We start from the raw sequence: 25,268 nt of genomic DNA, 5'->3' as shown, positions 1-25,268 counted from the left end.
AATTACTCATTATTATTAATTATAATACAGTGCTCCCAGTCGCCCTGCATTTTGCAGGAGATCAACCCTCTGTCCCTCCTGCAGCTCCAGAGGATCTAATAAAAGTTCAAGTTAGCTGAGAACCATTTAGACAAGTCACCAATCCCCCAACTTGATGCCCAGCTGCCATCTTGCTGCAGCTCCACCTCCAGATCTACATGACTAAGCCACTAACCTCCCCATCCCTGATAGCCTGCGTGAAATCTTAGGAAGTATGCTTCAGTATACAAGTCATTCATTGTGTTACTAAAATAAAAATATTTACAGGAGTAGACAAAATATGTATTTCTTCAATTGACCTTGAAAAATGTAAACAAAAAATGCCTAATTTTCAATCTTATATTTAAAGGGACATTAAACACTTTGAGATGGTAATATAAAATGATAAATTGTATATATAAAACAGCTCTGCAATATACTTTCATTATTTATTTTGTCCTCTTTGCCTGTAATTCCATTCTGAAATTGTGAGCTTTTCAGTTACTGTTAGAAATGGAAGTGCAGAACACTGTTAAATCTAGCACAACCATTGGCTGCTCATTCTAGTGACCTATTTATAACTGTCTCTAATTGGCCACAGCAGAGAAGGTAACACAAGTTACAACATGGCAGCTCCCATTGTTTTATAGACACTAAAACTTTACACTTATTTTGTCACTTTTTAAACAACTAATGAAACTTTAAAAAATACATCTACATGTTAGTCATGGACTAATCTTTTCTTTGAATGTATCATTCTATCTAGCATGTATTTAGTGTTTAATGTCCCTTTAATGTATATGGTTTTCATCTTTTATTTTTCTATGGCATTCTATTTCAAAATATATCCTGATGTGTGAAATAGTTAAAGGTATAGGAAAGTCAAAATTAAACTTGCATGATTCATTTAAATTCACTTCTATTAGAAAATGTACCTTGTTCACTTTGTATCCTTTTTTGAAAAGAATATGTACATATCCTCAACAGCAGCAATGCACGACTTGGAGCTAGCAGGTGATTGGTTACATGTTTGTTTCTTGGCTCATTGGCTCACCAGATGTGTTCACCTAGCTCCCAGTAATGCATTGCTGCTCTGGAGCTGAATATATGTTTAATCCAAATGCAGGGGTTAAACACACAATTATATACAAGCAATAGTGCAATAATCACTTGTATATCTCTTAAAGAAATCTTCTTGTGCTCAGATTAGGTAAACACGCAAAAAAAAGAAAAGAACGGGTATTTGGATAAGAATCATTATGAATATGATGTAGGTTAGACACTGAATCTTCTCACCAGTGGGTATTTTATTTTTATTATATGGCTTTATTGTTAAAAGTATCCAGAAAAAGTGCTCAGTATAGGCACACACGGCACAATATACAGAGTAGCTTTAATTCCTTAGTAGTATGTGCTGTCATACACAATGGCACTGCAAAAACCTTAGTAACATTACATTGAAATTTCAAAAATATATTATGAAAATAACCAGGTAAAAAAAGGTGCATAGGGCTGGATTACAAGTTTAGCGCATATTTGTGCTTCCGCAAACCTGTAACCTCTGCTCAATTTTGTTATTTCTGCTGCGCATTACTGAGCGTGAGATTATGGGTTGGGAGCACAAATACAGCTCCCTCGCGATCGCATCCTCGCTCTCAACAGCACACACAATTGTGGATGATTTTTTCCCCCCATAGTCTCGTTTTCATGCCAGCTCACGTAACCCTGATTGCAACAACACAGCAATATATATGTATGTGTTTATATGTGTATAAATATACATATATGCATATATAAATACTAGGGTTGCACCAATACCGATACTAGTATAGGTATCGTGCCGATACCAAGTATTTGCATGAGTACTTAAACCGATACCTCCAATTCCTACCCATACGCCATCTTGCGGCGTTTTTCAAACTGCATGTTCCCATTTCATTTTAAGCTGGAGTGGAGACTAAACTAAAAGTCGTTCACTTCTGTTCTGCCAATACAAATTGCTGTTATTTTAATTATTGTACATCAGAGAAGTGCTCCAAAAGCTGCTACTTTACAGCTGGAAGCCTTCCTGGGAGAGATCACTGTACCTCATTCAGACAAAACCCTGAAATACTGGGCAGTTAATAAACTGAGATTTAATGGCCCAAACATATCTTTCTGACCCATGCAGTATTGTGAAAAGTAAGACTGTTCAGCTTATCGTCAAACGTCCTTACTGATAGCAGAAACAGACTTATAGCTGAACATGCAGAAATGCTTCTGTTCCTTAGTAAGAACTTGCCACTAACTTTTGAAAAATTATTCTAATTGCTAGATTGCCTGTTAAACTGCTAGTTCTCATCTTGCACAATTATGCTCAAAACATACTGTACTCTGAGGAACATCCTTAGCCAGAGCTGGACTGGGAATAAAAAGCAGCCCTGGAAAAATATGAAGACCAGCCCTATTTTCTGTTGTCAGTAGAATGCAAATGCCCCATTTTTCTCAAAGGGGATTACTGGGATACTCCCCCAATATTATTTTCAGAATTAAAATTATATATCTTAGTATTAAGTACAAATGTCAGATTGATGAGTTATATAGGCACCATACAACCCAATTGCATCCAGTAATCACCACTTTAAATTGTAGCTTTCCAGCCCCAGCTGCTGCAGCTGTTATTTATTATTGTTATTATTAATATATGTTATCGGAATATTTTTTATTTAGAAACATGTTCTTTGAACTTTGTGACAACAAGCACATAAAACTGTCATATTATTTCAAAATGTCTTTTGAGATGCAGTTCATAATTATAAAGAAGCAATCTTAAATCATTAGTCTGTATTGTGCTTGGTAAACTGTCATGACATTAAAAAAAAGTATCGGTAATTGGTATCAGTGAGTATTTGAAAAAAGTATCCGTACTTTTCCTCGGTCTTAAAAAAATGCAGTGCAACCCTAATAAATACATAAATATATACATTCATATACTGTATATATATGCTAATAAAGTTGTTCCAATTAATCCATATGTAAAAGAACTTTCAGCCAGTGTTTTTTCTAACATCTGACATCTCCTAACTTTGACCCCTTATATAACTTTATAACTTGTGACACATTTTAGGTTTGTGCTATGGTTAACACCTGGTTTTCAGATGCAGTGTTAACCAAAGCGCAAATTGTAATCACTTACCACTTGCAATATAAGTAGAATTACGGTGCACCCATAAAGGCGTTTTTTTTTGGCCAAGTGCAAGAGCACGCAGCGTTGCGCTCCAACTGTAATCTAGCCCTTAATGTTGCTCAAAATACTTGAGTTTGTCGGACAACATGAAGAGTCAATAGATAATGCTTATTTTAATTGAGGATAAGTATCTAGATAAAAACACTACATAATGTTGCACAAAATAAATGATATTGTTAGCCGAAGGGCACTATCAATAGATATTGCTGACTTTAATGCAGAGTTTATTTACTATTTACAGGATTAATCACCCTGTCAATGGATTCAACATTTTGTGAAACAGTGTGATCGTGAATGCTTCACAGCCATCAGACAGACAAAGAATACTTTCTAGTGTCTTCAATAGTTTATTATAAAAAAAAAAACAACAACTCCTTTTTAATTTGTAACCACTATTTGAGATATGGCTGCAATGCTCTTTGGATGCCAAGGAGTAATATATATATATATATGCAGTTAAATCAAAAGCAAAAAACTCTAACATTATATTTACCTTAAAGGAACACTGAAACCAAAATTTTTCTTTCGTGATTCAGATAAAGCATGCAATTTTAAGCAACTTTCTAATTTACACCTATTATCAATTTTGCTTTTTTTCTCTTGCTTTCTTTATTTGAAAAAGATAGCATCTAATCATTTTTTTGGTTCAGACCCATGGAAAGCAATTGTTTATTGGTGGGTGAATTTATCCACCAATCGGCAAGAACAACCCAGTTTGTTCACCAAAAATGGGCCAGCATCTAAACTTACATTCTTGCATTTCAAATAAAGATACCAAGAGAATGAAGACAATTCGATAATAGGAGTCAATTATAAAGTTGCTTAAAATTGCATGCTCTATCTGAATCACAAAATAAAAAAATTGGGTTCAGTGTCCCTTTAAAGAAGCATCATCTATGATTATTAATGTATGTATATATATATATACAGGGAGTGCAGAATTATTAGGCAAGTTGTATTTTTGAGGATTAATTTTATTATTGAACAACAACCATGTTCTCAATGAACCCAAAAAACTCATTAATATCAAAGCTGAATATGCTTGGAAGTAGTTTTTAGTTTGTTTTTAGTTTTAGCTATTTTAGGGGGATATCTGTGTGTGCAGGTGACTATTACTGTGCATAATTATTAGGCAACTTAACAAAAAACAAATATATACCCATTTCAATTATTTATTTTTACCAGTGAAACCAATATAACATCTCAACATTCACAAATATACATTTCTGACATTCAAAAACAAAAGAAAAACAAATCAGAGACCAATATAGCCACCTTTCTTTGCAAGGACACTCAAAAGCCTGCCATCCATGGATTCTGTCAGTGTTTTGATCTGTTCACCATCAACATTGCGTGCAGCAGCAACCACAGCCTCCCAGACACTGTTCAGAGAGGTGTACTGTTTTCCCTCCTTGTAAATCTCACATTTGATGATGGACCACAGGTTCTCAATGGGGTTCAGATCAGGTGAACAAGGAGGCCATGTCATTAGATTTTCTTCTTTTATACCCTTTCTTGCCAGCCACGCTGTGGAGTACTTGGACGCGTGTGATGGAGCATTGTCCTGCATGAAAATCATGTTTTTCTTGAAGGATGCAGACTTCTTCCTGTACCACTGCTTGAAGAAGGTGTCTTCCAGAAACTGGCAGTAGGACTGGGAGTTGAGCTTTACTCCATCCTCAACCCGAAAAGGCCCCACAAGCTCATCTTTGATGATACCAGCCCAAACCAGTACTCCACCTCCACCTTGCTGGCGTCTGAGTCGGACTGGAGCTCTCTGCCCTTTACCAATCCAGCCACGGGCCCATCCATCTGGCCCATCAAGACTCACTCTCATTTCATCAGTCCATAAAACCTTAGAAAAATCAGTCTTGAGATATTTCTTGGCCCAGTCTTGACGTTTCAGCTTGTGTGTCTTGTTCAGTGGTGGTCGTCTTTCAGCCTTTCTTACCTTGGCCATGTCTCTGAGTATTGCACACCTTGTGCTTTTGGGCACTCCAGTGATGTTGCAGCTCTGAAATATGGCCAAACTGGTGGCAAGTGGCATCTTGGCAGCTGCACGCTTGACTTTTCTCAGTTCATGGGCAGTTATTTTGCGCCTTGGTTTTTCCACACCCTTCTTGCGACCCTGTTGACTATTTTGAATGAAACGCTTGATTGTTCGATGATCACGCTTCAGAAGCTTTGCAGTTTTAAGAGTGCTGCATCCCTCTGCAAGATATCTCACTATTTTTGACTTTTCTGAGCCTGTCAAGTCCTTCTTTTGACCCATTTTGCCAAAGGAAAGGAAGTTGCCTAATAATTATGCACACCTGATATAGGGTGTTGATGTCATTAGACCACACCCCTTCTCATTACAGAGATGCACATCACCTAATATGCTTAATTGGTAGTAGGCTTTCGAGCCTATACAGCTTGGAGTAAGACAACATGCATAAAGAGGATGATGTGGTCAAAATACTAATTTGCCTAATAATTCCGCACTCCCTGTATATATATATATATATATATATATATATATATATATATATATATATATATATATATTATCAACTTATATAATGGCACCCTACTATGTACACTGTGTTACGATTCCTGTAGTTTGTAAGCTCTCCAGATCAGCCCCCCTTTCTGTATTATTGTGTATTGTCTGCTTTATGCATTAGTATTTTTATTTCACCATGAACCAGAGTCATTGTGCACCCCTACTCGTATACATAGAGTTACAGAATTTGGCTGCACTTTACTAATAGATGATAATACATTTTAAAAGAACATGGAACCCAAACTTTTTCGTTCATGATTCAGATAGAGCATGCAATTTTAATCAACTGTCTAATATATGACAACAGTTTTGCAAGAATGTTATCCATTTGCAAGAACACTACATGGCAGCACTATTTCCGAACCATAAACGGCTGCAGAAACCTATCTAGGTATCTCTTCAACAGAGAATACTATGGAGACAAAGCAAATTTGATAATAGAAGTAAATTGGAAACCTTTTTAAAACTGTATGCTCTGTCTTAATCACATACGTAATGTCCCTTTTAATAAATGCTATGTTGACTGATTTTGGCTCACTGAGTTTAGTTTTAAATATAAATATTACTTTATTGTTCTACCATGTAGGTAAAAGAGCTGCAAATAAACTACAAAATATTTTTCTGCAAAAAGGGCTTTGTGAAAGCTATTTAGATTTAAGGGTAAATTAACAGGAAGCGTGCAATTATGTACAACTGAGTCCTGGGACCCTACTGCTCATTGGCTGACACGTACAACTTCCCCAGAAAAAAAAGTTGGCTTATTTAGAACAGGATCCAGAAAAAAAGAGGTACTGTCCCAACGTAACAGTGTTAAAAAATATTCCTTTATTCAAAAAATCATCACATTTAAAGCATCATCAAAAGTTATGGTAAAATAGGATAGTAATGTGCAGTCTAACGCGTTTCAGCTCCATTTGAGCCGTATTCATAGACCTCAGGACCGGACGATACAGAGGAGATGCCAGGCGCATCATGCTGACGTCATAGACGGGTGCTGAAGACTGGGAGCACAGTGTTTCATGGCGGAGGGATTGGAGTGCTAAAGGATGTGACCGGGTCGCTTAGTTAAGTCCCCCATTTGTTTTGGAGTTGTACCACATCCCGCAGTCTGTGCAAAAGCCTAGGAGACTGGTGTTAGCGTTGATAGTGTTATTTGGAAACCTCTGTAAATAAGCCGGCTCACCAATTAAAATTGCCCCTCATCACTTATCTCTACCTTCTGACCCTTACCCCTGTATTAGTGGTTATCTACTTCCTAAGGGAGTTTTTATTATTTGTCCCCGTTCAGAACAGGAACAGGTTTGTAACATTTTAAAACATTCTCTTTTATCTTTTTAGATCATTTTTAATTATGTCTCTAAGTAATGGACCTGCATATCTGCATTATCTAAGTGGCATTCATTAACTTTATGGAACTGTTAACACTAGATCAATATGTGAATAAAATGGATTACTTCACTTTTAAAGTTCTGTCAAAGCAAAAAAAGTAATTTTCTGCTACAACTTGTTTCAATGGTTAGCTAAGCACAGAATTAACATATCAATGTGAAATTGACTGTGTTCTATGATTTCTAAGGCTCTGCACACATCTGAACAGCAACGCTATAACTTTGTGCTTGACAAATGAAGAAAAATAAATAAAAAGAAACATAATAATGTTTTATCAAAGAATGTAGATGAAGTTATGGCACTATATATCTGTATCATTATATTGTCTTTTACATTTTCCAGTAGGAATGCCACTTCTCTAAATCACTGTAAAACTTACTTTAATGCTTCACATGTGGTTACAAGGGGACTGACTCAGAGCAAACATCTAAAGTGAATGCTGACCTTACAGGAACGCTGAGTTCTGTGGGAGTGCTGACGGATTCATGATCTCTGCAGTCTCTTCAATACATGGGCTTTTAAGTTATTACAGAGTGAAACCAGAGTACATGTTACCAGATTCCACAGCCAGCTTGTCTTTTCCTTTTAATACTCCAGTATATTAAATATACTGAAATTTGGGGAGTAATTTTTCTTTACAGGCTGCTACTTACTTACGCCTAGATTAAGAGTTCTGCGTTAGCCGTCCAAACCAGCGTTAGGGGCTCCTAACGCTGGTTTTGGCCGCCCGCTGGTATTTAGAGTCAGGAAAGGGTCTGACGCTCACTTTCTAGCCGCGACTTTTCCATACCACAGATCCCCTTACGTCAATTGCGTATCCTATCTTTTCAATGGGATCTTTCTAACGCTGGTATTTAGAGTCTTGGCTGAAGTGAGCGTTAGAACTCTAACGACAAAACTCCAGCCGCAGCAAAAAGTCAGGAGTTAAGAGCTTTATGGGCTAACGCCGGTTCATAAAGCTCCTAACTACTGTGCTCTAAAGTACACTAACACCCATAAACTACCTATGTACCCCTAAACCGAGGTCCCCCCACATCGGCGCCACTATAATAACATTTTTAACTCCTAATCTGCTGAACGCACACCGCCGCAACCTACATTATCCCTATGTACCCCTAATCTGCTGCCCCTAACATCGCTGACCCCTACATTATATTTATTACCCCCTAATCTGCCCCCCCCCAACGTCGCCGCTACCTTACCTAAACTTCTTAACCCCTAATCTGCCGACCGGACCTCGCCGCCACTATAATAAATGTATTAACCCCTAAACCACCTCACTCCCGCCTCAAAAACCCTATAATAAATAGTATTAACCCCTAATCTGCCCTCCCTAACATCTGTGACACCTAACTTCAAGTATTAACCCCTAATCTGCCGACCGGACCTTGCCGCTACTCTAATAAATGTATTAACCCCTAAAGCTAAGTCTAACCCTAACCCTAACACCCTCCTAAGTTAAATATATTTTTTATCTAACAAAATAAATTAACTCTTATTAAATAAATTAATCCAATTTAAAGCTAAATACTTACCTGTAAAATAAACCCTAATATAGCTACAATTTAACGAATAATTATATTGTAGCTATTTTAGGATTTATATTTATTTTACAGGCAACTTTGTATTTATTTTAACTAGGTACAATAGCTATTAAATAGTTAATAACTATTTAATAGCTACCTAGTTAAAATAATTACAAAATTACCTGTAAAATAAACCCTAACCTAAGTTACAATTAAACCAAACACTACACTATCAATAAATTAATTAACTAAACTATCTACAATTATCTACAATTAAATAAACTAAACTAAATAACAAAAACAAACAAACACTAAATTACAAAAAATAAAAAAAGATTACAAGAATGTTAAACTAATTACACCTACTCTAAGCCCTCTAAAAAAATAACAAAGCCCCCCCCAAAATAAAAAAATGCCCTACCCTATTCTAAAATAAAAAGTTAACAGTTCTTTTACCTTACCAGCCCTTAAAAGAGCCTTTTGCGGGGCATGCCCCAAAGAAAACAGCTCTTTTGCATTTAAATAAACATACAATACCCCCCCCAACATTACAACCCACCACCCACATACCCCTAATCTAACCCAAACACCCCTTAAAAAACCTAACACTAAGCCCCTGAAGATCTCCCTACCTTATCTTCACCACGCCGGGTATCACCGATCCGTCCAGAAGAGGGTCCGAAGTCTTCATCCTATCCGGCAAGAAGAGGTCCAGAAGAGGGTCTGAAGTCTTCATCCTATCCGGCAAGAAGAGGACATCCGGACCGGTAGACATGTTCATCCAGGCGGCATCTTCTATCTTCATCCATCCGGCAGGGAGCGGGACCATCTTGAAGCAGCCGACGCGGATCCATTCTCTTCTTCCGGCGACTCCCGATGAATGAAGGTTCCTTTAAGTGACGTCATCCAAGATGGCGTCCCTCAAATTCCGATTGGCTGATAGGATTCTATCAGCCAATCTGAATTAAGGTAGGAAAAATCTGATTGGCTGATTGAATCAGCCAATTAGATTCAAGTGCAATCCGATTGGCTGATTGGATCAGCCAATCAGTTTGAGCTTGCATTCTATTGGCTGATCGGAACAGCCAATAGAATGCGAGCTCAATCTGATTGGCTGATTGGCTGATTGAACTCTTTTACTGAGATCTCATGAGATTTCATTGTAAACTTCCTTACACTGAATAGGGAAATAAGATAAGTGTGCAAGAAAGCTCGCTCCTTCCGCTGTCCTGGGACAGACATACTGATTTGTTGCTTAGAAGTCCTTTACAATGGGATGTGGCTACTGAGAAACTTTTGAGGTAAAATATCTTTCTTTTTTACATAGAGATGTTCAGGTAATATTTTCTAGTCAGGTTTTTACAGCTATGCTGCATCACTTTAAAGTGTTTAAACATTTGGGTATTATGGCCCTTTAATCTTTGTAATAAACCATTAGCAACTATTTACTTATTAATGGTGAATAAAATGTATATAAAAAGCACAATAAGCTTTAACAATTTACTTGCTTATTGAATCCTCTCCCTTATTTTTATAGGTGTGCTGCATCACTTTCTATAACATTTAGATCCTAATGACTTTAGCTATCTGCTTAAGCAATTATCAAAGTCAAAACAATTCTACATGTTAGCTGAATTTAGTAAAATAGATGACCAAATAACATACGAATGCCTCAAAAACTTTGAATATCAGTTGAAGGGGGTAAGTTGGGACTTGGCAGCAAATGTTAAATATATATTTGCTTATATACATATATATTTGTGTTAATATCTGTATATACACATATTAACACATAAATATATAGGTATATAAGCTTATATATTTACAGGAAACACACAGTTCCCCATAGACTTTTCAGTGCTGGTTTTTTGTAACACCCCACACCCACCACTTTTAACCCCTAAAAACTGCTTTGTGCAGTTGTTTTAAATTTAGTTTTAAAAATAAAAAGCAACATTTTTTTTATAAGACTCTTACATTTGGGGGCCAATTGGGGCGAGCTTGCGGTAGCAATACCAACAACTTGTAATGGCTGGTTATTTATCCCGCGCCCATAAATTGGCTAATTTGCCTGTTTACGGGCATGCGATAAATTAGTGCTCCACTTGTAATCTAGCCTTTAGCAAGGTGGTGTATACTAACATTTGTTATTATAGTCATAATGACATTAAAGGGAAATAAAACCCAGACTTTTTCTTTCATGATTTAGACAGAACATACAATTTAAAAACTTTGCAATTTACTTCAATGATAACATTTGTTTCATTTTCTTGGTATCCTTTGTTGAAGGAGCAGAGATGCACTGCTGGGAGCTAGCAGAACACATGTGGTGAGCAAATGACAAGAGGCACATTTGTTGAGTCTATCTAAGTTTACATTTTACCAAGAGAACAAAGCAAATCAGATAACTGAAGTAAATTGAAATGTTTAAAATTGCTGCTCTAGCTGAATTATGAAAGTTCAATAATGACTTTACTGCCCCTTTAACTAGCATTTAAGTGTATGTTGTTATAAAGTTTTGCATAATAAATTATTCACTTTATTTGTGGGTAAAATGGCAAATGAATAAGATTTACAAGTTACTGGGCTAGAATTTATCAAGTAATTACCTCAGAAGTGATCACTCAGCATAATTGTGTGACGCTTACTGAATTATCTAATAGGTGACAAAACAAATACTCACATTATTTCCAGCTATCAGTGTCATTGGTCACTGGTTTTGATTGATGATAGAGAATAGTATTTTTGAGTGTACTTCTCATTCAGCACTTTGAGTGTTAGATTTGCTTCCTTATTTTTAACTTTGGTAATTAATATGACAGCTGAAAAAAAGCCTTAGGTTATTTTTTTAGATACTGTGCATACACTGCATGAGTTTCTTTCCAAAATTGCATTGTCTGTGTAAAACTTAATTTATTATTATTTTTCAAACTTTTTTGTTCATCAGCTTTTTAAGCTTTTTTAATGTAGCCACCAATCAGCAAGCACTACCCAGGGTGCTGAACCAAAAATGGGCCGGCCCCTAAGCTTACATTCCTATGTTTCAAATAAAGATACCAAGAGTACAAAGAAAATTGGTAATAGGAGTAAATAAGAACTTTGCATGCTCTATCTGAATCATGAAAGAAAAAAATGTGGGTTGGCAGCATTTTGAGAACCCAAGTTACAGATTCTGCTTCTTTTTTCTAGGGAGCGAGGGGCAAAGAACAATTTTACACAAAAGCAGGAGGTATTGAATTTCCCTTTCAGTTATTTGAATGTATGAATTTGGGCAAAAAGAATGTAAATTTCATTGCTTGAGCCAATCAAATTCATAGTCAAGTCATTCAAATGAACGTAATGCAACATTCTGATGTTAAAGGGACAGTCTACACCAGAATATTTATTGTTTTAAAAGATAGATAATCCCTTTATTAGCCATTGCCTAGTTTTGCATAACCAACACAGTTATATAAATACACTTTTTACCTCTGTGATTATCTTGTATCTAAGCCTCTGCAAACTGCCCCCTTATTTCAGTTCTTTTGACAGACTTGCATTTTAGCCAATCAGTGCTGGCTCCTAGGAACTCCACGTGCGTGAGCACAGTGTTATCTATATGAAACACATGAACTAACCCCCTCTAGTGGTGAAAAACTGTCAAAATGTCCTGAGCTAAAAGGCGGCCTTCAAGGGCTTAGAAATTAACATATGAACTCCTAGATGTAGCTTTCAACTAAGAATACCAAGAGAACAAAGCAAAATTGGTGATAGAAGTAAATTGGAAAATTGTTTAAAATTACATGCCCTATCTGAATAATAAAAGTTTGTTTTGGACTAGACTGTCCCTTTAATTCTGAATTTCAAAATTGTGAGTTCAATTGTTAATTCTATTAGTTCAAATGTGATATTCCAAAAAAAAAAATGAAATGACATGATATTCAGTATTCAACTCAAATGTAATGTTCAGAATGAATATTAAATTCAAAGCAGAGGATATTGTCTATAAATGTATTGGAGAGTGGTATTGAAATACCATCTAGAAAGTAATCTTAGGAGCAGACCCATTTTTGGTTAAAGAACATGGGTAGCACTTGCTAATTGGTGGTTTAATGTAGTCACCAATCATCAAGCGCTAACCAGGGTGCTCAACCAAAATGGGCCAACTCATAAGCTTGCCTGATTTTCAAATAAAGATACCAAGAGAACGAAGAAAATTTGATAATAGGAGTAAATTAGAAAGTTGCTAAAAATTCTGTGCTCTATCTGAATCATGATCAGGGGTTTAATATCCCTTTAAGAAAACATCTGCCTATTGCCAATAATCTCTATATCTGCTACCACCCATTCCACTAAAACATCTTGATCTCCTCTATGTCTCCAAATTATATCTTTTTGTTGCCCTGGGAAGTAGCCAGGGCTGACACTTGTTTTTTGGAAAAATACCATCCATTCTAATTAGCATACATTTGCATATACATTTACATATATTATTTTACAGTGTAACTTAGAAACTGAAGCTACTAGAAATTATCTTTTTTTTATTAGATTTCAGCACACTTAGATAAAGTTTTAGCCTTTGTTTCTATATTTAAAATAAACTGTATTGTAATATATTCCTAATGATCCATTTAACATGCAAGAGTGTATTAAATTGTTTACAATGAGCTCAATTACCTTTATTTTGGCATTTGAAATAGCTGATGCCTTTTGAAACTGCAAACTACTTCTCTAAAGAAAAATCTATGTAAACAAGAAGCAGCAACAGTATTATGTAAATGTTAATTTTACAGCACGATGTCCCTTTAATCCTAATTATCGTCTTTGAGCTAAACCTTAAAATGCCATCCACACTGGTAAAATACAAGCTGATGGCAACCGTAAAGGTAGCATGCTAATTGCAATCCTAATTAATAATGCTTACCAGGTAGTTCAATTCAATAATAATATTGTCATTCTGTTGAAACATACAAGCAAAATAATATACACATTGCACGTTTCCTTTCTAAAAGAACATTAAAGGGACACTGAACCCAAATTCTTTCTTTCATGATTCAGATAGAGTATGCAATTTTAAGCAACTTTCTCATTTACTCCTATTATCAATTTTTATTCATTCTCGTGCTATCTTTATTTGAAAAGCAAGAATGTAAGTTTAGAAGCCGGACCATTTTTTATTCACAACCTGGGATGTGCTTGCTGATTGGACAGCACCAATAAACAAGTGTTGTCCAGGGTCCTCAACCCAAAATTGGCTGGCTCTTTAGCTTGGATATCTTATTTTTTATAAAAAAGATAGCAAGAGAACGAAGAAAAATTGATAATAGGAGTAAATTAGAAAGTTGCTTAAAATTGCATGCTCTATCTGAATTGTGAAAGAAAACATTTGGGTTTAGGTACATCCTGTAGGATTCAGAACCTTGATCTTGCAACATATAGTGCAAAATTTTGAAAACACAATTATACTTTCAATTTCTATTTAGTTACAGATCTTTTGCAAAGCAGTACTTAATTGCTGATATATATTATGCATACTTTTAGTGAGCCAATGACAAGAGGCATTACATGCAGCCACCAATCAGCATTTAGCTCCCAGTAATGCATTTTTGCTCCTGACCCTACCTAGATATTATTTGCAACACAGGATACCAAGATGAAGAAGCAAATTAGATCACAGAAGTAAACCAGAAAGTTGTTTCCTGTCCCTTTAAAAATATTGTAATGTCCATTTAAATAAATAACTGGTATTTAGAAAGATTATAGCAGTTAAAAATTTATGGTATCAAGAAAGCAAAAATACTTATGTTTATAAAATGAGAAACTATTGACATTTTGTGCCAGAGAATTAGCCCCAAATAATTCAACAACCATTAACAGCATCTAAGTATTAAACCATATTGGTATATAGCACAGTCCTTAAGTTATGTTTTCCCAAACGTATATTTTTATATGTTTGTAATATTACTGAATGTTTTAGCAAATATATTACTGTCATTTCAAATATAAACACAATTTTAACACCTCACGCTGTTTATATGTGTCAAAAATATTTATTTTCTTAACACGCTTGGCTGGGATGCAGGTCTGTCACCTTATTAGGATCTCTTCATGTCTAGCAAATGACGTAAAGTCCGTGTGTCTGCATAAATGTCTTTAAGACCTCCTTTTAAGAATTTTAAATGAAGTACTGAGGCTTTGATATTACAAAAAATGTGTTAAAAATGTGTACTTAAATACTAGTAACTTAGAGGTAGCAAACCTTGGCACACTTGCACACAAAACAAAGCACATGGTATGCAGTCCTGACCCATCTAACTTCATTGAGGTTTTATTTGAACATTAGTGACAAAATTGGGGATACACTCTCAAAAGCCTTTATCATCCGGGGCTTATACTTTTCTGGAGTATAAATTGCACGAAGATTAAAATGACTACATTAAACTTTTTTTTTGCTTCTTCAGTGATCTATTTCTCTTTTTTTGATTGCTGTAGATCTTTAGTTATATTTTAAATCTTAACAAGTAGGTTTTCTAATTCTTAACAGTGTTTGAGACCTCAAATTAGTATATTTAGAAACCAAAATGACCTTCGTACTAAAAAACATAATTTGCTGACACATAGCAGACATGGCTTTGGTTTGAAGAGCAGAAATTGACAATGCAAATGTTTCTTTACAACTGTCTTGCTATCTTTATTTGAAATAAAAGCCATCTAAGCTTTTTTGGGTTAAGAACTCTGGACAGCACTTTTTGATTGGTGGATGGATTTTTTCCACCAATCAGCAAGGACAACCCAGGATATTCACCAAAATGGGCCGGCATCTAAACTTAGATTCTTGCATTTCAAATAAAGATACCAAGAGAATAAAGAAAATTTGATAATAGGAGTAAATTAGAAAGTTGCTTAAAAATTCATGCTCTATCTGAATCACAAAAGAAATATTTTGGGTTCAGTGTCCCTTTAAGCCCAACCTTACCATTTAATTTGTTTTATCTGGCATTCCACTTTTCACGTTATATACTGTGTGTGCCTAAACCAAGGTTGATTTTTTCCCCAGTACTTAGAGATGTCTAAAACATCTTGTAGTTACAAGACAATTCTGCTGTCTTGCTATTGAATAATATGTCAGCCAAATAAAAAAAAAAATGAACATCTTATTTGCTGCAATTGTTTTTTCCATAGCCAAATTCCCCCCACCACTTGACTTATTTAGAGGAGTCAGTTAGGGATTGAGTCTGCAAACAAAAACCAAAGTCATTATGTTTGTATAAAGTGCATTGTTTTTACAGTGCTTAAATTGTTAAAGCCAATAGGTAAAATATATGTGGCAGGGTTAGCCTTGAGGCCCCTGTGGTGTGCTGGTCCTTAAGGGATTAACATTTCAAGATGTTTATTGTCCTTTTTATAGCAATAATCATCTTCAATTAACAAATGTATTCTAATGTAAGAAGAAGATCTTGTATTTGTGTGTGTCTGAGTACAATTATCTGTACAATAATTCAAGATATATCACTGTAGCACTTGTGCATACCAAAACAAGGGCATACATCTAACTACGTGGTCAATTTTCAAAATGTTTAAAAATGTAAAAAAGAGATATGGTTATGACAAGGTGTTCGACTGGAAAGGGCTTCAATGTGTGTATAAATATATACATTAGAGCCCTTTCCAGTCAAACACCTTGCAATAAATCATATAATTTTTTAACCCTTTTAAAACCTTTTTTTTATAGAAAAGTTATCTTTTTATTAATATATATATATATATATATATATTATATATATATATGCAATAATTTATTTGAATGTGTTTTACATGTGTTTTGTGAAACTTTTTTTCAACTCTCACACTTTACTCTGCGTCTAATTCTTCTAGTGCTATTTGTGCTTTTACTTGAGCGCAACTCATAACTTTTAACTTGTAATATGAACAATATCCATTGAAAGTAACAGGTGCACTAGAGCAGGGGTCGCCAACCTTTCGGACCTCAGGGACCACTAAACTCACAATTTTGAATCCCGTGGACCACTAACATGAATTTTTTTTAAAAAGTTCAAACCTCTAATGTGTGTGTGTGTGTGTATATATATATATATATATATATATATATACATATACACACACACACACACACACACTGTACATAACTAGTAAAACCATAGCTAAGTTTACATTATGTATATATTTACAAATTTTTAAGAATTATTTTTTTGGGATTTAACTAATTGAATGACAGAACTGAGGGAATACTTCCAAATGACAGATGAAGGGTGAGTGCCAACTTTTGTGCTGCAAACAGAGAGGCAGAAAGAGATTTTTTTAAGATTTTCTTTTTATATATACTTTAATTCCACTATTTCAAGCCAAGACTATAACAGCATCTACTGGCTTTAGAATGGAAGCATTTTCCACTGAGCAGCGTGCCGGGCGAAAGGAGTTAAAAATACAATCTAGCTACGCAAGTTGTGCAGTACTACGCAATGTGCATTTTCACTGATGTCCAGCCATGCACTGTAGGGAGTTGCGGCACGACGGGGGTAACACCATCAGAGGAGATGAATTCCTGCTTGATGGTGTCAAGGACCACCAACATCTGCTCGTGGACCACCAGTGGTCCACGGACCACTGGTTGGCGACCTCTGCACTAGAGCGATGTTGGCCGCGCTAAACCTTCTCTGGTAAATCTGTTTTACCCTGGACTTGTAATATCAATTTGCTTGTTAATTTTGTGTGGTCCACTTCTTGTGACAAGGACAGACAAGAATAGACAAGGATAGATAACCCTGTTCTTTAGAAGGGCAGGATTGGTTAAACATGGCTTTATTTGAATGATTGCCTAAATGATCAAAAACATAAGTTCACTACAAATTAAATTGATAGTTTGGATAAAATGCTTAAATTATACATAGAAATGTAATTCTGAAAAAACAAAAATGATGTCCCTAATTTGCTGATTCTTCTTATTTCTGCTGAAGCCAAACAATGGAGATTTGTGGCAACTTCTCAAGTCTACATTAGTTTGTTCTAATAATTTGTGAAATGGTAATATGTCCCTTTAAGTCAGTATGTAATTACAGTTTGCATTTTATACTTTATTAAATGGTTTGTTCCTGCTATCAGTTAAGCGTACAAACCACAGCGAGAATGGGGAAGAGCAGTGATCTAATGGACTTTGAATGTAGCATGATAGTAGGTGCAAGACATGTTGGACGAAGCGGATCTGAAACAGCACTACTCATGAAGTTTTCACGTACAACAGTTTCAAGGGTGTATCGAGAATGGTGCATTGAACAAAAAACATATCCAGTCAGTGGGAAAGTCATGTGGAAGATAAACGTTTGTTGATGAAAGAGATCAGAGGTGGATGCCTAGACTTGTGCAAGCAAACAGGACACAATTTGCAAATCACATCAGAATTCAACCTTGGTGTGGAAAAAGACATATCGCAACGCACCACTAGGCGCACCTTGTCGTGGATGGGCTACAACAATGGGTGCCGTTATTATCAGAAAAGAACAAGAGAGCACGCCTTCTGGGGGCACAACAACACCAGCACTGGACCATCAAAGGCTGGAAAAAGGTCGCTTGGTCTGACGAGTCGAAGTTCCTAGTGCGTGATATTGATGGCAGGCACTGAATTTGGCAAAAACATAATTTATGCTTACCTGATAAATTTATTTCTCTTGTAGTGTATCCAGTCCACGGATCATCCATTACTTGTGGGATATTCTCCTTCCCAACAGGAAGTTGCAAGAGGATCACCCACAGCAGAGCTGCTATATAGCTCCTTCCCTCACTGCCATATCCAGTCATTCAACCAAAACAAGACGAGAAAGGAGAAACCATAGGGTGCAGTGGTGACTGTACTTTAAATAAAATTTAGACCTGCCTTAAAAGGACAGGGCGGGCCGTGGACTGGATACACTACAAGAGAAATAAATTTATCAGGTAAGCATAAATTATGTTTTCTCTTGTTAAGTATATCCAGTCCACGGATCATCCATTACTTGTGGGATACCAATACCAAAGGTAAAGTACACGGATGATGGGAGGGACAAGGCAGGAACTTAAACGGAAGGAACCACTGCCTGTAGAACCTTTCTCCCAAAAACAGCCTCCGAAGAAGCAAAAGTGTCAAATTTGTAAAATTTTGAAAAGGTGTGAAGCGAAGACCAAGTCGCAGCCTTGCAAATCTGTTCAACAGAGGCCTCATTTTTAAAGGCTCAGGTGGAAGCCACAGCTCTAGTAGAATGAGCTGTAATCCTTTCAGGGGCTGCTGTCCAGCAGTCTCATAGGCTAAGCGTATTATGCTCCGAAGCCAAAAGGAGAGAGAGGTTGTCGAAGCTTTTTGATCTCTACTCTGTCCAGAGTAAACGACAAACAGGGCAGATGTTTGACGAAAATCTTTAGTAGCCTGTAAGTAAAACTTCAAGGCACGGACTATGTCCAGATTATGCAAAAGACGTTCCTTCTTTGAAGAAGGATTAGGACACAATGATGGAACAACAATCTCTTAATTGATATTCCTGTTAGAAACCACCTTAGGTAAAAACCCAGGTTTGGTACGCAGAACTACCTTGTCTGAATGAAAAATCAGATAAGGAGAATCACAATGTAAGGCAGATAACTCAGAGACTCTTCGAGCCGAGGAAATAGCCATCAAAAACAGAACTTTCCAAGATAAAAGTTTAATATCAATGGAATGAAATGGTTCAAACGGAACTCCCTGAAGAACTTTAAGAACCAAGTTTAAGCTCCACGGGGGAGCAACAGTTTTAAACACAGGCTTAATCCTAACCAAAGCCTGACAAAATGCCTGGACGTCTGGAACTTCTGCCAGACGCTTGTGCAAAAGAATAGACAGAGCAGAGATCTGTCCTTTTAAAGAACTAGCTGATAAGCCTTTGTCCAAACCCTCTTGGAGAAAGGACAATATCCTAGGAATCCTAACCTTACTCCATAAGTAACTCTTGGATTCACACCAATAAAGATATTTACGCCATATCTTATGGTAGATTTTCCTGGTGACAGGCTTCCGAGCCTGTATTAAGGTATCAATGACTGACTCGGAGAAGCCACGCCTTGATAGAATCAAGCGTTCAATCTCCATGCAGTCAGTCTCAGAGAAATTAGATTTGGATGATTGAAAGGACCTTGTATTAGAAGGTCCTGCCTCAGAGGCAGAGTCCATGGTGGAAGAGATGACATGTGCATACCAGGTCCTGCGTGGCCACGCAGGCACTATCAGAATCACTAATGCTCTCTCCTGTTTGATTTTGGCAATCAGTCGAGGGAGCAGAGGAAACGGTTGGAACACATAGGCCAGGATGAAGAACCAAGGAGCTGCTAGAGCATCTATCAGCGTTGCTCCCGGGTCCCTGGACCTGGATCCGTAACAAGGAAGCTTGGCGTTCTGGCGAGACGCCATGAGATCCAGTTCTGGTTTGCCCCAACGATGGACCAGTTGAGCAAACACCTCCGGATGGAGTTCCCACTCCCCCGGATGAAAAGTCTGACGACTTAGAAAATCCGCCACCCAGTTCTCTACGCCTGGGATGTGGATCGCTGACAGGTGGCAAGAGTGAGACTCAGCCCAGCGAATTATCTTTGAGACTTCTAACATCGCTAGGGAACTCCTGGTTCCCCCTTGATGGTTGATGTAAGCCACAGTCGTGATGTTGTCCGACTGAAATCTGATGAACCTCAGTGTTGCTAACTGAGGCCAAGCTAGAAGAGCATTGAATATTGCTCTTAACTCCAGAATATTTATTGGGAGGAGTTTCTCCTCCTGAGTCCACGATCCCTGAGCCTTCAGGGAGTTACAGACTGCGCCCCAACCTAGAAGGCTGGCATCTGTTGTTACAATCGTCCAATCTGGCCTGCGAAAGGTCATACCCTTGGACAGATGGACCCGAGAAAGCCACCAGAGAAGAGAATCTCTGGTCTCTTGATCCAGATTTAGTAGAGGGGACAAATCTGAGAAATCCCCATTCCACTGACTTAGCATGCATAATTGCAGCGGTCTGAGATGCAGGCGCGCAAATGGCGCTATGTCTATTGCTGCTACCATTAAGCCGATTACTTCCATGCACTGAGTCACTGACGGGCGTGGAATGGAATGAAGGACACGGCAAGCATTTAGAAGTTTTGATAACCTGGACTCCGTCAGGTAAATTTTCATCTCTACAGAATCTATAAGAGTCCCTAGGAAGGAGACTCTTGTGAGTGGTGATAGAGAACTCTTTTCCACGTTCACTTTCCACCCATGCGACCTCAGAAATGCCAGAACTATCTCTGTATGAGACTTGGCAATTTGAAAGCTTGACGCCTGTATCAGGATGTTGCCCAGGTAAGGAGCCACCGCTATGCCTCGCGGTCTTAGGACCGCCAGAAGTGAGCCCAGAACCTTTGTAAAAATTCTTGGGGCTGTAGACAACCCGAATGGAAGAGCTACAAATTGGTAATGCCTGTCTAGAAAGGCAAACCTTAGGAACCTATGATGATCTTTGTGAATCGGTATGTGAAGGTAGGCATCCTTTTCGTCCACTGTGGTCATGTACTGACCCTCTTGGATCATGGGTAGGATGGTCCGAATAGTTTCCATTTTGAATGATGGAACTCTGAGGAATTTGTTTAAGATCTTTAGATCCAAGATTGGTCTGAAGGTTCCCTCTTTCTTGGGAACCACAAACAGATTTGAATAAAATCCCTGTCCTTGTTCCGTCCGCGGAACTGGATGGATCACTCCCATTACTAGGAGGTCTTGCACACAGCTTAGGAATGCCTCTTTCTTTATCTGGTTTGCTGATAACCTTGAAAGATGAAATCTCCCTTGTGGAGGAGAAGCTTTGAAGTCCAGAAGATATCCCTGAGATATGATCTCCAACGCCCAGGGATCCTGAACATCTCTTGCCCACGCCTGGGCAAAGAGAGAAAGTCTGCCCCCCACTAGATCCGTTTCCAGATAGGGGACCGTTCCTTCATGCTGTCTTGGGGGCAGCAGCAGGCTTTCTGGCCTGCTTGCCCTTGTTCCAGGACTGGTTAGGTTTCCAGGCCTGTCTGGAATGAGCAACAGTTCCCTCTTGTTTTGAAGCGGAGGAAGTTGATGCTGCTCCTGCCTTGAAATTTCGAAAGGCACGAAAATTAGACTGTTTGGCCTTTGATTTGGCCCTGTCCTGAGGAAGGGTATGACCCTTGCCTCCAGTAATATCAGCAATAATTTCCTTCAAGCCAGGCCCGAATAAGGTCTGCCCCTTGAAAGGAATGTTGAGTAATTTAGACTTTGAAGTCACGTCAGCTGACCAGGATTTAAGCCATAGCGCCCTACGCGCCTGGATGGCGAATCCGGAATTCTTAGCCGTTAATTTAGTCAAATGAACAATGGCATCAGAAACAAATGAGTTAGCTAGCTTAAGCGTTCTAAGCTTGTCAATAATTTCATTCAATGGAGCTGTCTGGATGGCCTCTTCCAGGGCCTCAAACCAGAATGCCGCCGCAGCAGTGACGGGCGCAATGCATGCAAGGGGCTGTAAAATAAAACCTTGTTGAATAAACATTTTCTTAAGGTAACCCTCCAATTTTTTATCCATTGGATCTGAAAAAGCACAACTGTCCTCAACCGGGATAGTGGTACGCTTTGCTAAAGTAGAAACTGCTCCCTCCACCTTAGGGACCGTCTGCCATAAGTCCCGTGTAGTGGCGTCTATTGGAAACATTGTTCTAAATATAGGAGGTGGGGAAAAGGGCACACCGGGTCTATCCCACTCCTTGCTAATAATTTCTGTAAGCCTTTTAGGTATAGGAAAAACGTCAGTACACACCGGCACCGCATAGTATCTATCCAGCCTACACAATTTCTCTGGAATTGCAACTGTGTTACAGTCATTCAGAGCAGCTAATACCTCCCCAAGCAATACACGGAGGTTCTCAAGCTTAAATTTAAAATTAGAAATCTCTGAATCAGGTTTCCCCGAGTCAGAGATGTCACCCACAGACTGAAGCTCTCCATCCTCATGTTCTGCATACTGTGACGCAGTATCAGACATGGCTCTAACAGCATTTGCGCGCTCTGTATCTCTCCTAACCCCAGAGCTATCGCGCTTGCCTCTTAATTCAGGCAATCTAGATAATACCTCTGACAGGGTATTATTCATGATTGCAGCCATGTCCTGCAAGGTAATCACTATGGGCGTCCCTGATGTAATTGGCGCCATATTAGCGTGCGTCCCCTGAGCGGGAGGCGAAGGGTCTGACACGTGGGGAGAGTTAGTCGGCATAACTTCCCCCTCGACAGAACCCTCTGGTGATAATTCTTTTATAGATAAAGACTGATCTTTACTGTGTAAGGTGAAATCAATACATTTAGTACACATTCTCCTATGGGGCTCCACCATGGCTTTCAAACATAATGAACAAGTAAGTTCCTCTGTGTCAGACATGTTTAAACAGACTAGCAATGAGACTAGCAAGCTTGGAAAACACTTTAAAACAAGTTTACAAGCAATATAAAAAACGTTACTGCGCCTTTAAGAAACACAAATTTTCCCAAATTTTGAAATAACAGTGAAAAAATGCAGTTACACTAACGAAATTTTTACAGTGTATGTAATGTTAGCAGAGCATTGCACCCACTTGCAAATGGATGATTAACCCCTTAATACCAAAAACGGAATAACAAATGACAAAAAAGCTGTACTGTGGCTTTTTACCTCCCTCAATACGACTTTTGAAGCCTTTTGAGCCCTTCAGAGAAGTCCTGGATCATGCAGGAAGAAGCTGGATGTCTGTGTCTGTAATTTTTGCTGTGCAAAAAAACGCCAAAATAGGCCCCTCCCACTCATATTACAACAGTGGGAAGCCTCAGGGAACTGTTTCCAGGCAAAATTCAAGCCAGCCATGTGGAAAAAACTAGGCCCCAATAAGTTTTATCACCAAACATATGTAAAAAACGATTAAACATGCCAGCAAACGTTTTAAAATACACTTTTATAAGAGTATGTATCTCTATTAATAAGCCTGATACCAGTCGCTATCACTGCATTTAAGGCTTTACTTACATTACTTCGGTATCAGCAGCATTTTCTAGCAAATTCCATCCCTAGAAAAATAATTTAACTGCACATACCTTATTGCAGGAAAACCTGCACGCTATTCCCCCTCTGAAGTTACCTCACTCCTGAGAATATGTGAGAACAGCAAAGGATCTTAGTTACTTCTGCTAAGATCATAGAAAATGCAGGCAGATTCTTCTTCTAAATACTGCCTGAGATAAACAGTACACTCCGGTACCATTTAAAAATAACAAACTTTTGATTGAAGAAATAAACTAAGAATAAAACACCACAGTCCTCTTACGACCTCCATCTTAGTTGAGAGTTGCAAGAGAATGACTAGATATGGCAGTGAGGGGAGGAGCTATATAGCAGCTCTGCTGTGGGTGATCCTATTGCAACTTCCTGTTGGGAAGGAGAATATCCCACAAGTAATGGATGATCCGTGGACTGGATAGACTTAACAAGAGAAAACAGCATTAATCCATGGACCTGTCATGTCTGATAAAAACTGTGCAAGGTGGTGGGGGTGGTGTTATGGTGTGGGGAATATATTCCTGGTACACGTTGGGTCCATTGATATCCCTAGATTCATGTCTGAATGCCACAGCATAAGTAAACATTTTTGCTGACCAAGTGCATCTGTTCTTGTTGACAGTTTATTATCAGACAGATGGTTACTTCCAGCAGGATAATGCACCTGTGAACAAAGCCCGCATCACTATGGGATGGAACATGACAATGACTTTTCTTTGCTGCAGTGGCCTGCTCAGTCCCCAAATCTCAATCCTATTGAACATCTTTGGGATGAGCTTGAAAGGGCTATTTGCTGCAGGCCTACACCTCCTTCGAATCTCCAGAAGTTGCGTGACACACTCATGCTACATTTAGCCACCAACCAGAAAGCATTACCGAGGTTCTGAACCAAAAATGGTCCGGCTCCTAAGCTTCCATTACTGCTTTTCAAATAAAGATACCAAGAGAAGAAAGACAAATTAATAATAGGTGTAAATTAGAAAGTTGCTTAACATTGCATGCTCTATCTCAATCATGAAATAAATAAATTTGGGCATCATATCCCTTTAATTGGCAATTAAAGGGGCATTGAACACCATGAGATTGCTACTCTAATAGCTTATTTATAACTGTAAGCAACTGGCCCCAGCAGTGGGAATTAGATAACAAGATTTTGAAACTAGTTACAACATAGCAACACTTTATGTAACAACTTTACACTCGATTCTTCAAATTAAAACAATTAATGGGTCAATCGCAAACCTGTAAAAAAATATTTATTTACAAAACTCCCCTTAGACTTTAATGGAGAATTTCTGTAGAAAATGAATAGATACATTTTTCTAAAGGATTGTGATATAAAAAGAAAATACATCTGTATTCAGGCTAATATATCATATCTAACATTCATTCAGTGTTTCATGTCCTTTTAAAAGGACTTATGTGGAGATTTATGTCCCTTTAAATTGTAAAAAAAAACACACACACACCAGAAATTAAAGGGACATTAAACCCCAAAT

At 37.8% G+C, this 25,268-nt stretch overlaps 1 protein-coding gene across 1 annotated transcript in view; it reads right to left on the bottom strand.

Annotated features, from left to right (window-relative positions):
* MAML2 (mastermind like transcriptional coactivator 2) overlaps nucleotides 1-25,268 on the bottom strand; it is a 152,548-nt gene that overhangs the window by 43,133 nt on the left and 84,147 nt on the right.

This window comes from Bombina bombina, chromosome 3 (genome assembly GCF_027579735.1).
Source record: "Bombina bombina isolate aBomBom1 chromosome 3, aBomBom1.pri, whole genome shotgun sequence".
In the NCBI taxonomy this organism is placed as follows: Eukaryota; Metazoa; Chordata; class Amphibia; order Anura; family Bombinatoridae; genus Bombina; species Bombina bombina.
The sequence above is the reverse complement of the archived record's forward strand: the minus strand, read 5'-3'. Positions and strand labels throughout refer to the sequence as shown.